Source organism: Hippichthys cyanospilos, chromosome 16 (assembly GCF_059441005.1).
Source record: "Hippichthys cyanospilos isolate Australia breed blue-spotted pipefish chromosome 16, RoL_Hcya_1.0, whole genome shotgun sequence".
Classification (NCBI taxonomy): Eukaryota; Metazoa; Chordata; class Actinopteri; order Syngnathiformes; family Syngnathidae; genus Hippichthys; species Hippichthys cyanospilos.
This window is the reverse complement of record NC_142384.1, coordinates 1,841,596-1,854,881: the sequence shown is the minus strand read 5'-3', so window position 1 is coordinate 1,854,881 and position 13,286 is coordinate 1,841,596. Positions and strand designations below refer to the sequence as shown.

At 36.8% G+C, this 13,286-nt stretch overlaps 1 long non-coding RNA gene across 1 annotated transcript in view; it reads right to left on the bottom strand.

The window, feature by feature from the left end:
- The window catches only part of LOC148410135 (uncharacterized), a 50,621-nt gene extending 40,243 nt beyond the window's left edge, over window positions 1-10,378 (bottom strand). The window contains exon 1 of the long non-coding RNA XR_015868148.1: window positions 10,111-10,378. This is a non-coding gene — a long non-coding RNA (uncharacterized LOC148410135). The remainder of the gene's footprint in view (window positions 1-10,110) is intronic.
- Between the last annotated feature and the right edge of the window lie 2,908 nt (window positions 10,379-13,286).

Genomic DNA, 13,286 nt, shown 5'->3' with positions numbered 1-13,286 from the left:
CAATTAGGAAAAAAAAAACGCACCATTTATCTTTTTTTAAAAAAATGGTTGCGGGCTTTTCTTTGAGATCTTTAGGGAGTTAAAATTAGAATGACTACTTCAATGTATTAAAGATGTGAATAAATACAGTCGGCCCCGGCTTACGAACACCCTGATTTACGAACAATTCGCCTTACGAGCGTGAATCACGGAGATTTTTGTCCCCCACTTACGAACAAACCTTTCGCCTTACGAGCAATCCGACATGCCATTAATATGTTTCTCGCTTAATTGCGTCAACAAAATCAGCAGATGTGTCATTTAAATCGTCAGTAGATACTTGTGGCAGTAGCGTGAACGCTATTGGTCTTACAACGTCACAGTAACTGTCTCACTCACGGTGTCTAAATATATATTACCATTTAAGTGTAGTGTTTGTACAGCTAAAGGGAAAAACAGCTGACATGAAATTAAATGTGCCGATTGCAGGACAAAGAATTGTCATTGGTTTAAATGTGTGTTTTTTTTTAAATTAATTGTCAATACATTCCAACCGTTTAAAAAAAAGTGCGAATAATTATCAGTCAGTCACGGAGATGCCAATATGCTATTGGTCGATTAAGGTCACCCGGTCTCACTCACGGAGATGCTATTGGCCAGCGTCACACGTCAGTCACAGAAATGCCGATATGCTATTGGCCGAACGCCTTTATCTAGCTTGATGGCACAGGATGGAAGGAAGGAGAGAAAATGAGTGAAAAACGGAAGGGAGGAATGTTGTGAAGACTTTGCAAACTTTATCTGTTAGACATAGCTTCTAAAATTACTTGTAGTGATAAAGGAAGAAGTAAGAGGATGATGTTTTAGCATCTCCGTGACTTACACCTTGACTGAAAGAGTCACTCTGACATTGTAAGACCAATAGCATATCTGCTTCACCATATAGACTTTGAGCTTTGGTCTCTGCTCCCCTACACTTCCACCTAGCTTAAGTCACGTCATTCCAAAGGTAAAAGTCATTTTTCCTTTGTACTTGCTAATTAATGCAACTGTACAGTAGATTATATTACTCAATCTCAATATATGTGTACAGTCGTGATGTTAATACTTTTGCGCGCGTTGCACGCATTCACGAATTAACATGGGTTTGGATTGCCCGTTATACGAACAGTTCGAGATAGTTCGAGATACGAGCGTAGCCGCTGAACGGATTAAGTTCGTAACCCGGGGGCCCACTGTATCTGTTTTTAAACTCTTGACAACACTAATTCCAACTAAGAACAAAGCCTAAAAATTGACCTATTTGTAAATCATCTCAGATCCAACATAAGATTTTTTTCAATGGTGTCTTGACTGTGTGTTGAGTTGTGACTTAACCAAAAGAAATTACAGAGTACTTTCCAAGCTTTCTCTGCGATAGTCCCCTATTGGTTGGTGTGTTTCCAAAATTTGTGTCCGGTTATCTTTCAAACTGACAGTATCTGGATAGCTTGGAAAACAAAGGGGTGAGAGAAGTCAACTGCTGAATACTTGATAGTTTAAAAGGACTTCTGCCCCAACTCTGATCAATTCCACGATGGCAATCAGTCCAAACCAGCCAAACAGCAGGTCCCACCTGTTGATCACACAAACGCTCACATCCTTTCAAGTACATACAAAATTCATAATAATCGCTTATGAAAAAATGACAGGGTCATAACAACTAACTGAGGGCATAATGTGTATCATTACAATCGGCATGCCAGGAATTAAGTGACAGTTTTCTATTTGGTTTTGAGTGAAATCTAAACTGCAGCCTTATTGGCTTATTGGCTTCCATGACTTCTCACATTAGAGCATGTCGGGTCGCAGGCGAGTAGCAAGCCTGCTAGAATGGGTGTGGAGTCGTGAGGGCTAGAGTTAACTGGCACTAGGCCGGACTGCTACAACACACAGAGTATACTTAGTCTAGGTCACTGCAATCCACACACTGTTTCAATACCTAATGCTGAATCCCCTAGTCATAACATTTCTGCTGAGGTGGTGTTGATTAAGGAAAGTAGCCATGCCTCCTTAACCGGTCGGATTAGTGACATAGTACCTAGGCGGAATATTAATATTAATATGTGCGTTGTAGCCATCAACAGTCAGATTCCTACATTACTAACTTTGCGACGAGGTTTTAATCACTCAAAACACAAACCAAGCCCCAGCCATCAAAATCTTGTTAGTATTAGTACTACCAACATGAAGAATCAGAATAGTCCAGGAAAGATTTCCCAGTTTAAATTCGGCTTCATAAATATTAGGTCTCTCTCCTCAAAGGCCCTTCTTTAAATGTAGTATTTACTGTAGCATTTCAAGCAATAATCGATGCATTTCGTTTTACACAAATAATAAAAGCAGCGACACAACGGAATGGTAATATCTTAGATTTAGTGTTAACCCGTGGCCTAACTGCCTCAAATGTCACAATTTTGCCGTATACTAACGCTAAGTCTGATCATTATAACATTTAAATTCCTAGCTCAGTGTGGTCTTATTGACCACAACCAACGTTTTAAGAGCCGTGATATTAACTCATCAACCACAGCTGCACTTTCTGAACTACTGCCTTTCGCAACAGCTGCCTTTCTGTTGTTCATTTGTTCAGTCGATAAGCTCACAAACGTTTTAAATACAATTCTTTTAAATTCCCTAAACTCTATAGCGCCATTGAGACTTAAAACTCGTCTGAAGCGGCATACTGCGTGGTTTACGGATGAAACGCGTACATTTAAATTGTTACGTAGACAACTTGAGTGTAAATGGCGAACAACTAAACTCTAGGTTTTCCATCAGGCCTGGTGCGATAGCTTGCTGAAATATAAAGAGGCTCTTAGGTTAGCAAAAACAAATTACTTTTCCAAAATGATTGGTCTTAATAAAAATACAACATATGTATTTGATACGGTAGCAAAGCTAACGCAACAGCAGCAGATTATATTATTCTTAATCAAGTGCTGATGATGAGCAGGGTCAATAATTAACATCTGTTTTACTAGGGTTAAGAAGCAGAAAATTGGAAGACATCCATTGTTTAATCTCGGCAGGCCTCCAGTTTACTGCACTTGCACAGATCTGTTATTTCTAAAGGCATGTATAGTTGGGTATAATCAGCATAACAATGAAAGCTAATAGCGTTTTTATGTATAATATCGCCAAGAGGGATCATGTAGATGTTAAACAGTAAAGGACCAATTACTGACACCAATGGGACACCACATGAAACGGAGAAAGATTCAGCGATCACATTGCCATAAGAGACACTACGCGTCCTTCCCAAGATGTAAGATCTGAACCAAGTAAGTGCTGATCCCAATACTGTCATAAAGTGCTGTCATGAACGATTATTGATTCATTGAGTGATTGATTTATTGATTGATTGATTTTTTATTGAACATATATATAAGCACAAAAGATTAAAATGTGAACGCAAACAAAAAAACATAAAAAGAATCAAATAAGAGAATTGTCAGCATATGTTCAGTTCAATGAAATTTGCTGTACATGTTCAAAAGGAAGTAGGAAGAAGTTTAGAACTTATCTGGTCCTTCTCCTTGGATTCTGTTTACCAAGATATTAATATATTGTTTCATATCACAAAAACGTTTATACAAATTAGCTAATGTAGTTCATTCATGCAGTTGTATTTCCATATAAATACATATGCTTATATTGTATGTGTGTAAATATATGGAAGATGCATAAACATATATACATAAATACTAACACAAACATACCGTGTATCATATTTTTCACATGTATCAATTTTTTACACAAGATCTGACTCTGTTCATTCATAATCTGTATTTTTCCAAAACAATATTTTTAAAGCTCTTTTTGCACACAGACATGGATGTGCTTGTTTTCAGTTCGGTTACATAGCCATTCCATAAATTGACACCTTTAAAATATACACATTTGCTTTATAGTTGTTGTTATTTTCATTTTTTTTTAAATCACCGGTAGCCCTTAGGTCATAAGCACACCCTTTCCTGATTTCAAACAGCTTCTGGATATTGTTGCAAAGTTGGTTATTGAAAGCTTTATACATTAATTGAGCTGTTTTAGCTTCCACTATATATAGAATTTGAGAGTGTTTAATTTGATAAACAATTTGTTGGTAGGTTCTGCGTATTTTGACCGGTCGATGATTCGTATTGCTTTTTTCTGGAGTTTATAGACATGCAGAGTGTTTGTTTTATATGTATTTCCCCATATTTCCACGCAATAAATCATGTAGGGCAATATCAGTGTGAAATGTAATATATATAATGACTTTTGCTTTAAAAGTTATTTGGTTTGAAAGAGGATGCCTATAGTTTCAGAAATCTTTCTTTTAACGTTCTCTATATGCACCTTCCAGCATAATTTTGAATCCAGTATGACACCATAAATTGTATCTAATTTGTATCTCTCTCTTTCTATTTCCGATGATTGAATCATAATTTTGACTGGGATTTTGCATTGCCTAGTACCAAAAATAATAAATGTTGTCTTGGTTAAATTCAAAGATAATATGTTTGCATCAAATCAGTTATTTAATGTATTTAATTTGTTTTCCACAGTATCCAGTAGCTGTTTGAGATCTTTCCCCTAGCAATATAAAGTAGTGTCATCTGCATAGAGTACTTTTTTAAACATTTTACAAGCACAACAGATGTCGTTAATATATAATGTAAATAGTTTAGGACCAAGTATAGACCCTTGGGGGACTCCGTAAGTTATTTTCATTAAATCTGATTTTTTCATCATTAAATTGTACATACTGATTCCTTTCATGTAGGTAACTCTTTATCCAATTATACGCCACACCTCGTATACCATACCTAGCTAGTTTGTCCATTAATATAGTGTCAACATCAATAGTGTCAAAAGCTTTTTTTAGGTCAGTAAAAACCCCTATCGTAAATTCATTTTCATCAATGCTTGTAGGAATCTCTTCTACTAGTTCCAATACAGCTAGGGTGGTCGAACTTTTTTCTCTGAAGCCGTATTGGTAGTCACTTAGGAGACTGTGTTTCTCTATAAAATTATCAAGTCTGTGTGAAAATTATTTTTCTAGGATTTTTGAGAATTGTGGAAACAATGATATTGGCCCATAGTTTGAAAATAAATGTTTGTTTCCACCTGTGTTGGATTGGAATTACTTTTGCAGTTTTCGTTTGCGATGGAAAAGTGCCAGTTTTGAAAGACAAGTTACAGATGTGTGTAAATGGTTGTACTACATTCTCAATGATATGTTTTATTAATGTCATATCAATGTTAAAACTATCTGTAGGTTTTTTTATGTTTTAATGTTTTGACAATATTTAAGATTTCAGTGTTTTTTACAGCACTGAGGAACATAGTAGAGGGATTATTTTTCACACATTTATTTATTTCAATGTTTTTTATTGGCTCACAAATTTCATTGGCAAAATATTTGTTAATTTCATTTGTTATAGCTGCTATTTTGTCAATTGTTATATTATTTTCCTTTCTAAAATATTTGGGATAACTAGTTATTTATTGCCATCATTGATTATATAATTTAGTATTCTCCATGTCTCCTAAGTATTATTCCTGTTCTGTTCTAATAATGAATGGTTGTAGTCTTTCTTAGTTTTCCTTATAATACTGACTAGTTTGTATTTGTACTTCTTATAATTCAATTCGGATTTTTTCTGTTCTTGATATTAAAAAATGTTTATATAATACATTTTTCTTTTTACAAGCATTTTCTATCCCTTATGTCGTCCAAGGTTTGTTTGAAACTTGATGCTTCCTATTACCATAGTTTCCGCACTATAAGGCGCACCCAAAAGCCTGAGTTTTATTTTTTAAGTTGACGGTGCGCTTTATGTATGGATCAAATCATGGGTTTATGCCTAAAAAATCCAGTTCAAACCGACCTTGCCCAAGGGTATTTAAGCCAACACGGCCCTGTGCGATTAATTAACTGGATTTGCAGGCCCAACACGAATTTTTTTTTTTTTTGAGGACTTAAGAGTGTGTGGCCCCACACTCATATGTGTCGTTTAAATTTCCCTGACTTTCGTTTATTCGTAACTTCTTTGTGCTCCATATAGTAATAGCGGGTCAAACATACAGTATATAATGCATTGCTGAGGAAAAAAAATAAAAAGACAGCGGCGCCAGCCTTCACCCGTGCTTGGCTCCAAACTCATACCGTTGCATGTTTGGCGTTTAAATTTCCCCGAATTCCGTTGATTTCTAACTTCTTTGTGCTCCACATCTTAATAGCGGGTCAAAAATACAGTATATAGTGCACACTGAGGAAAAAATTAAAAAGACAAGGGCGCCAGCCTTCACCCGCGCTTGGCTGCAAACTCACACCTTTGCATGTTTGGCGTTTAAATTTCCCTGACTTTCGTTGATTTCTAGCTTCTTTGTGCTCCACATCGTAACAGTGGGTCAAAAATATATAATACACGCAGAGGAAAAAATTAAAAAGACAGCGGCTCCAGCCTTCACCCACGCTTGGCTCCAAACTCATACCGTTACATGTTTGGCATTTAAATTTCCCTAAATTCCTTTTATTCCTAGCTTCTTTGTGCTCCATATCGTAACATTGGGTCAAAAATATATAATGCACGCAGAGGAAAAAATTAAAAAGACAGCGGCACCAGCCTTCACCCGCGCTTGGCTCCAAACTCATACTGTTGCATGTTTAGCGTTTAAATTTCCCTGACTTTCGTTGATTCCTAACTTCTTTGTGCTCCATATCATAACAGTGGGTCAAAAATATATAATGCACGCCGAGGAAAAATGTAAAAAGACAGCGGTGCCAGCCTTCACCAGCGCTTGGCTCCAAACTCACACCGTTGCATGTTTGCCGTTTAAATGTCCCTGAATTCTGTTTATTCCTAACTCCTTTGTGCTCCATATCGCAACAGCGGGTCAAAAATATATAATACACGCAGAGGAAAAAATTAAAAAGACAGCGGCACCAGCCTTCACCCACGCTTGGCTCCAAACTCCTACCGTTTCATGTTTGGCGTTGAAATTTCCCTGACTTTCGTTCGTAACTTCTTTGTGCTCTATAACGAAATAGCTGGTCAAAAATATATAATGCATGCGGAGGGGAAAATCAAAAGAATTGCGGCGCAGCGTTCACAAGTGCATAGCTTGATCTTGATCTATTCTGTGCTCTGCGGCTCCTGTTTAGAAGTTAAATAGCAATTTCCAAAAACACATTCTCTGTTTTATCTGATTATTTTTTAATAATAAATATTTCTTAGTATAATATCCATACAACGCTTATATTGTATGAATAAAGTTTATATTCTATTAACAAAGTTTGATGACTTTGCTGATTTTTAATACATTCCTTTTAGTAAAGCACCATCTAGTGGCTGCATAACGCAACTCTATCTAGTGGATGCATAATGCAACCCCAGCCAGTACTATGGTTTCAACTCTATGTGCGCCTTATATATGGCGTTTTTTAGAAACTCGGCCGTTCATTGATGGTGCGCCTTATAATCTGGTGCGCCTTATAGCGCTACTTGTTTTCAGTGGACAGTGTTTATCGTATAGAGGATTTATGATTAAAGAAAATTCTTGGTATGCAAAGTTAACGTCATTTTTTGAGTACACCGCGGACCAATTTTGTTTTTCCAGCTCATTTGAAGGCAACGGTAGCACTGTGTTCTTATTCTTTTTTCTCATGTATAATTTATTTATTTTTTTACCTTTATGTTGTGGCAATTTTGAAAGATTACAAAGATCGGCAAGTGATCACTTATATCATTTATTAAAAGTCCACTTGGTAATCCATGGTCAATTTTGTTTATGATTATATTATCTATTAATGTGGCTGTTTCTGTTGAGATTCTAGTAGGCTTCGTGATAACTGGAAAAAGGCCATTACCATGAATAGTATTTATGAAATCTGTTGTTTTTTGATGGTTCCTTGAGTTCAACAAATCAATGTTAAAATGCCAACAAAGTATTCACACGTTTTATCATTATGATGATTAATTATATTGGCTATGGAATCATTGAAAATGTCCAGACAAGCTCCTGGAGTTCTGTATACACAGTTTATGATTATGTTTGGTGCTTTTTCAATTTGTATTTCTATTGTTAAACATTCCATTATATTATTCATAGCAAAGGTCGACCCCGCAATCTCATTACTTCTTAATGATTTATCTACATATAGTGCAACTCCTCCTCCTATCTTGTTTGTCCTCTTCATTGTAAACAGTTTATAGCCTTCCATTTCCACTTCTATTCTCTTGTCGTTATCTAGCCATGTTTCTGATATTGCTATTATTTGAAATCTATTCATCTTACTTAAGAATTCTTTAATATAGCCTATATTTTTAAAGAGACTTCTGCTTTATGATTGAGAATGCTTCATCCTTGCTTATTTGATCGCAAAGTTGATCATTTGTGTAATATTCAGTCAAAATTTGCTATACAGTAATCCCTCGCTGTATCGTGGTTCATCTTTCACAGGTTCGCATTGTTCTCTGAATCCTGATTGGCTCAGGGGCTTTACTGGTGTCTAGAAATAAAATATTGACACTGTACTGTATTGGTTTTTCACTTGTCAATTTATTACAAAAGGCAAGAGGATCCAAAAGCTTGCTTTCCTCCCTCTTGTGTCTCTTCTGTAACCGCTCTGTGCGCTCAGCTCAGCACACACGCACATGTTACGAACGTGCCAGTAGGCACATTGATTGACAGCTTGGTCTCTGGGAGCCGATCACGTTACTCGTAGGTGTGCCGAGAGCAAACGCACACACTATGTAGGCACACAGTCAGCAACTGAGAAATTCACAGCTTTAGAAATCTGACTTTAACCTACATTTCTTTTGTAATAAATTGAAATTTCAAGTGTATTGTTATGATATAAGACGCTTCACTTTAATTCGATCTCTGGGCATATGCGTTTATAAAAATCTTCTTGCTCTGAAAAAGAAAGAGCGCCAGCAACTACTCATAACAATGTTCAGGTTCGGGACGAAGAGGCATAGCTGGGACTGTGACTCGAGTGACAATGTTTCCAACTTTGTATTACTATAATAAAATTATTGTTTTAAACAAATTTGGGGCTTTAAAACAAGTTTTGATGTTTGGTTTTATTCTATAGTTTAGCATTGCATTGTAAAATAATTTAAAAAAAAAAAAAAAAAAGCTGGCTACTTTACCGATTTCACCTTGCGCATGTTATTCTTGGAACGTAACCCCCGCAATAAACGAGGGATTACTGTATTTTTATAGTAGTAACAGTCTGGATCAAAATTATTTTCCGGATCAAATGTCTTGTGTTCAGTAAGTTGGAATAATTGGTTTGATTCTTCGGTTTGCATGTTCGTCAGTGTTGTATAGTCACCAGGGGTTTGTTTAATTTTTTTGACCTCACTATTTGTTGCTTGTTTGTGTTGGGAAATTTGGAGCTGTTGGTGTGCTAGTCCGGGGATGAATTATGAGTTTATCATAGCGGAGAATTGCAATTTCTCCTGTATTGCGTGCTGCTTTTAATTGTGGAAGGAGTTCTTTTCTTTTTTGGCGGATTGCGTCTGTTAAGTCCTCATTTATATATATGTTGGATCCCTTGAGGTATTTTTTTCTCTGTAAAATCCTTTGTTTATCTTTGTATTTTTCATCCCTCACTAAGATCTGCCTGGGTCTGACCCTTCCAGGTTCAGATTTTCCAATGCGTTGAACTCGCTCCAACTCAATTTTATCTTGCAGCTGTAATTTTTCTTTAAACTGTTCTGATACTTTACTATCCATATCAGTCCATGATTCGCCTGGTGTTTCAGCAATTCTGTCGATAACTAGGTTGTTCATCTTTGAGTGACCTTCTAGATTGTCTACTTTGTCTATTAGTACTGTAAATGAATCACATAACTTTTAGATTTCCGATTGCATATTTTTACAGTGCCCTGTTTGTTTGGTTTGAATGCTCTTAATTTCATCCACCTCCTTTTGAGTGAATTGTAGGCTGGTTCTTACTTCTTGCAGGTCCTTTGTGATGGTGTTAAGTCTAGTATTATTGGAGTCCATGATGATTTTGACAAAACCTTTGAAATGTTCCTGTTGTTGTTTTAATAACATTTCTCGTTGTTGTTGTTGTAACAGTTCGTTTACCTGTGTAAGTGTCATGAAGTCCTCCTCTGGTTTTACTTCAGGCTTTTGTTTTGGCGGTACGTTCGGCTGGGATTGTTGAGTTGTTGCTGAGTAAATCTGTCCAGCAAGAGTAGTGATGAGCTGAGCAGGGAGGCTGGACCAGTTATGTCGAGCCGGGTGACCAGCAGTGGCGAGCCGGGCAGCAAACGAGCAGCGAGTTGGGAAGCGTTGTGCAGCAATGACGAGCCAAACTTAGCACCCAAACCAGCCGCGATGGGATGGATGGGCAACAGCGGCTAGCTGTGCGGCAGGCTATCAATGACGAGCCTTGCAGGATGTCCAGGCCGGCGGCGATGAGGCAAGCGGCCAGCGGTGGCGAGTTGGGCGGCAGGCTGTCATCAAGCCAAACTTAGCAGCTTAGCGGGCATTTTGTCATTGCCAGTCGTGTATTCATGTATGGTTATTCATGTGCAATAATAATTGATTTGTAATATTCACAATTAACTGGTTTGGTCTCATTGCGTGATCGATTGGTTATGCCTGCTGCACAAGAAGAACGCAGGGACTCACGACCAGATGCCACATTCTCGCTCGAGCCACGAAAGAGGAGGTATTTGTGTCTTTCAGTCATTTAATTCCTATCCAGGTATGAATATTATTGAAAACATTTGTTAGCATGATTAGGTGTTGAGAAAAGAGGAAGAAAAAGTTTGTTGTGAATTATAGTGACGTTTAGAGTGTATTAGAATCGCTTTTTCTGTACTTGCCGCCATGTGGGTCGAAATCGCACTCGGCGACCAAAACGCATGGAGTTAATTATGAACGGAAGTTGCGTCATGCATGCGTGCATGTGCTCTTTTCGTGAACTGACATTTTGTGAATAGAAAGTGGAAGTCAGGTTAGATGTGGAAGATTGATGTTTATTGGTTAAAAAATTGTTCCTGTAAAAATGAAGTAGGTTGCCCAGTCCAATATTGTTTAGTTTTGCTTGTGGATTCTGTGACTCAAGTTTGTTTTGTAACAATTGTATATATCTAGTGGATATAAATTGGATTCTCGCTCGAGCCATGAAAGAGGAGGCATTTGTGTTAATTAATTTCATTCCTATCCAGGCTGTAACAATACCAACACATGATTCAAGACGTTCTATGGGAATATGATGCTCATTAGTGTCAAATGCGGCACTAAGGTCAAGCAATAATAATATAATTGAGATGTTGGAATCCATGGCTAAGAGAAGATCATTCGTCACTTTTACAAGGGCTGTCTCAGTTGAGTGGTTGGCCCTAAATCCTGACTGAAGGAGTTCAAATCTACTGTTATCGATCATGCAATCGCTAAGCTGTTGTGCTACAACTTTCTCAAGACTTTTTGCAATAAACGGAAGATGTGACACTGGTCTATAATTGGAGAGATTTTCAGGATCTAGATGAGGTTTCTCAAGTAATGGTTGAATGACGGCCGTCTTAAATGCTCCAGGTATAATGCCAGAAGAGATTGACAGATTGATAATATTCAAGACAGATGATCCTAAAATCGGGAATAAGTATTTAACAAGTTTGCCTGGAAGCGGGTCAAGCATGCAGGATGTCGGCTTTGCTGCTTTAACCAGGTGTGTAAGACACTCCAGGGATACTAAATCAAACTGGGACAGGGTTACCAGACTTTAATGAGCCTGATTGTCTAAACTAACATCAGCAATCACAAAACCCAAGAGGGCAAGTGGCGCTGCATTTTTATTTCGTCCTTTATTAGCTGAATCCACCAAGTAAAGAATTGCATTAAATCGTGTGCTGAATGGAAGGAGCTATGATTAATCTGCTACTGTTGTGTTAGCTTTGCTACGGTATCAAATAAATATTTAGGGATGTATTTATTAAGACCAATCATTTTGGCAAAGGTCTGTATTTTCTGGACCATAAACTGCACCTTTATAAAAGTCACAGCAGCAAAATATGAGAAAAAAAAATTGTCATGGATAAGCCGCACTGGCTTATTTGCAGACCTTTATGCAAAAAGATGGTATATGAAGTATATACTTTTTTTTTTTAGTATTTAATATTTTTATGTAATTGTCTGCCAACATCCTCTCTTTAACAGACTGAACATGCCTGCATATTTAGTCCCAACATATTTATAGAAAATATAATATAGAAATATATTTTAAAGACTAAAAGACTAAAAGATTACCGTTAGTTAAATAGCAGTTGAATAGCAAATCATTACTTCAACAGGATCTTTTTTTTTTGTCTGCCTTTGTTTGATACATTATTTTCGTCAACATAAAAACACATACCACATAATTCATATATACAATCATAAATACATAAATAAAATCATATACTGTATATAAAATTTACACATCACAAATTACCCAAAATTGTATGTATATGTGTGTATATATATATATATATATATATATATATATATATATATATATATATATATATATATATATATATATATCTCAAGTTCATGCTAAACAGTAGCAGCCAAATGGCACTTCTCCGGCCGGCGCCATTTGGCACTTCTATCTATAAAGATCACCATAGTGCCAAATGGCACCAAGGATTATAGCTCGCATCCTGAATCACCTGTGAATGGCAAACTTTGTTAAGTAAATTGAACAGAAAAGAAGTTGCACACATCTTGCTGGGGGCCATCACGCATGCAAATGTGGTCATTAACTGGACCATCCTGTGTGGAGTTTCTCAGATGCGTTTTTGAGTGGGGGTTGAAGAGTTTGCATAGACCCCTCTTTTGAAAACGACATTCGACATAAGAATTGTTTAGTTTATTGTACACAAAACATACAATTCGTTACAAATACAGCCTAACACACAAGATAAAGTGAGTGTGCAACTTCTCTTTTACAGCATCAGTAGAAAAACACAAAACAAGAACAGTCAAAAATTGTGCATGGGTGTGTCATGTCCTCAAACCCTGGCAAATGTGGTTTCAATCACAATCTGTCATAAACACCCATAAATAGCATAAATGCGGATTCAATTAAAAATAATCACTTAGTGACTTTTGTTTTAGGTCATGTTTGCATCTGGATAAGGTTGCCTTTGTATGATGCTATAATGATTCACATTATATTTCCATAAATTTGTACAAATGCAGATTTCCTTTGCTTGAGAATAACTGTGGCACAGTAAGAGACATAAAAACAAGATTGTTGGGTGTTGTTCATG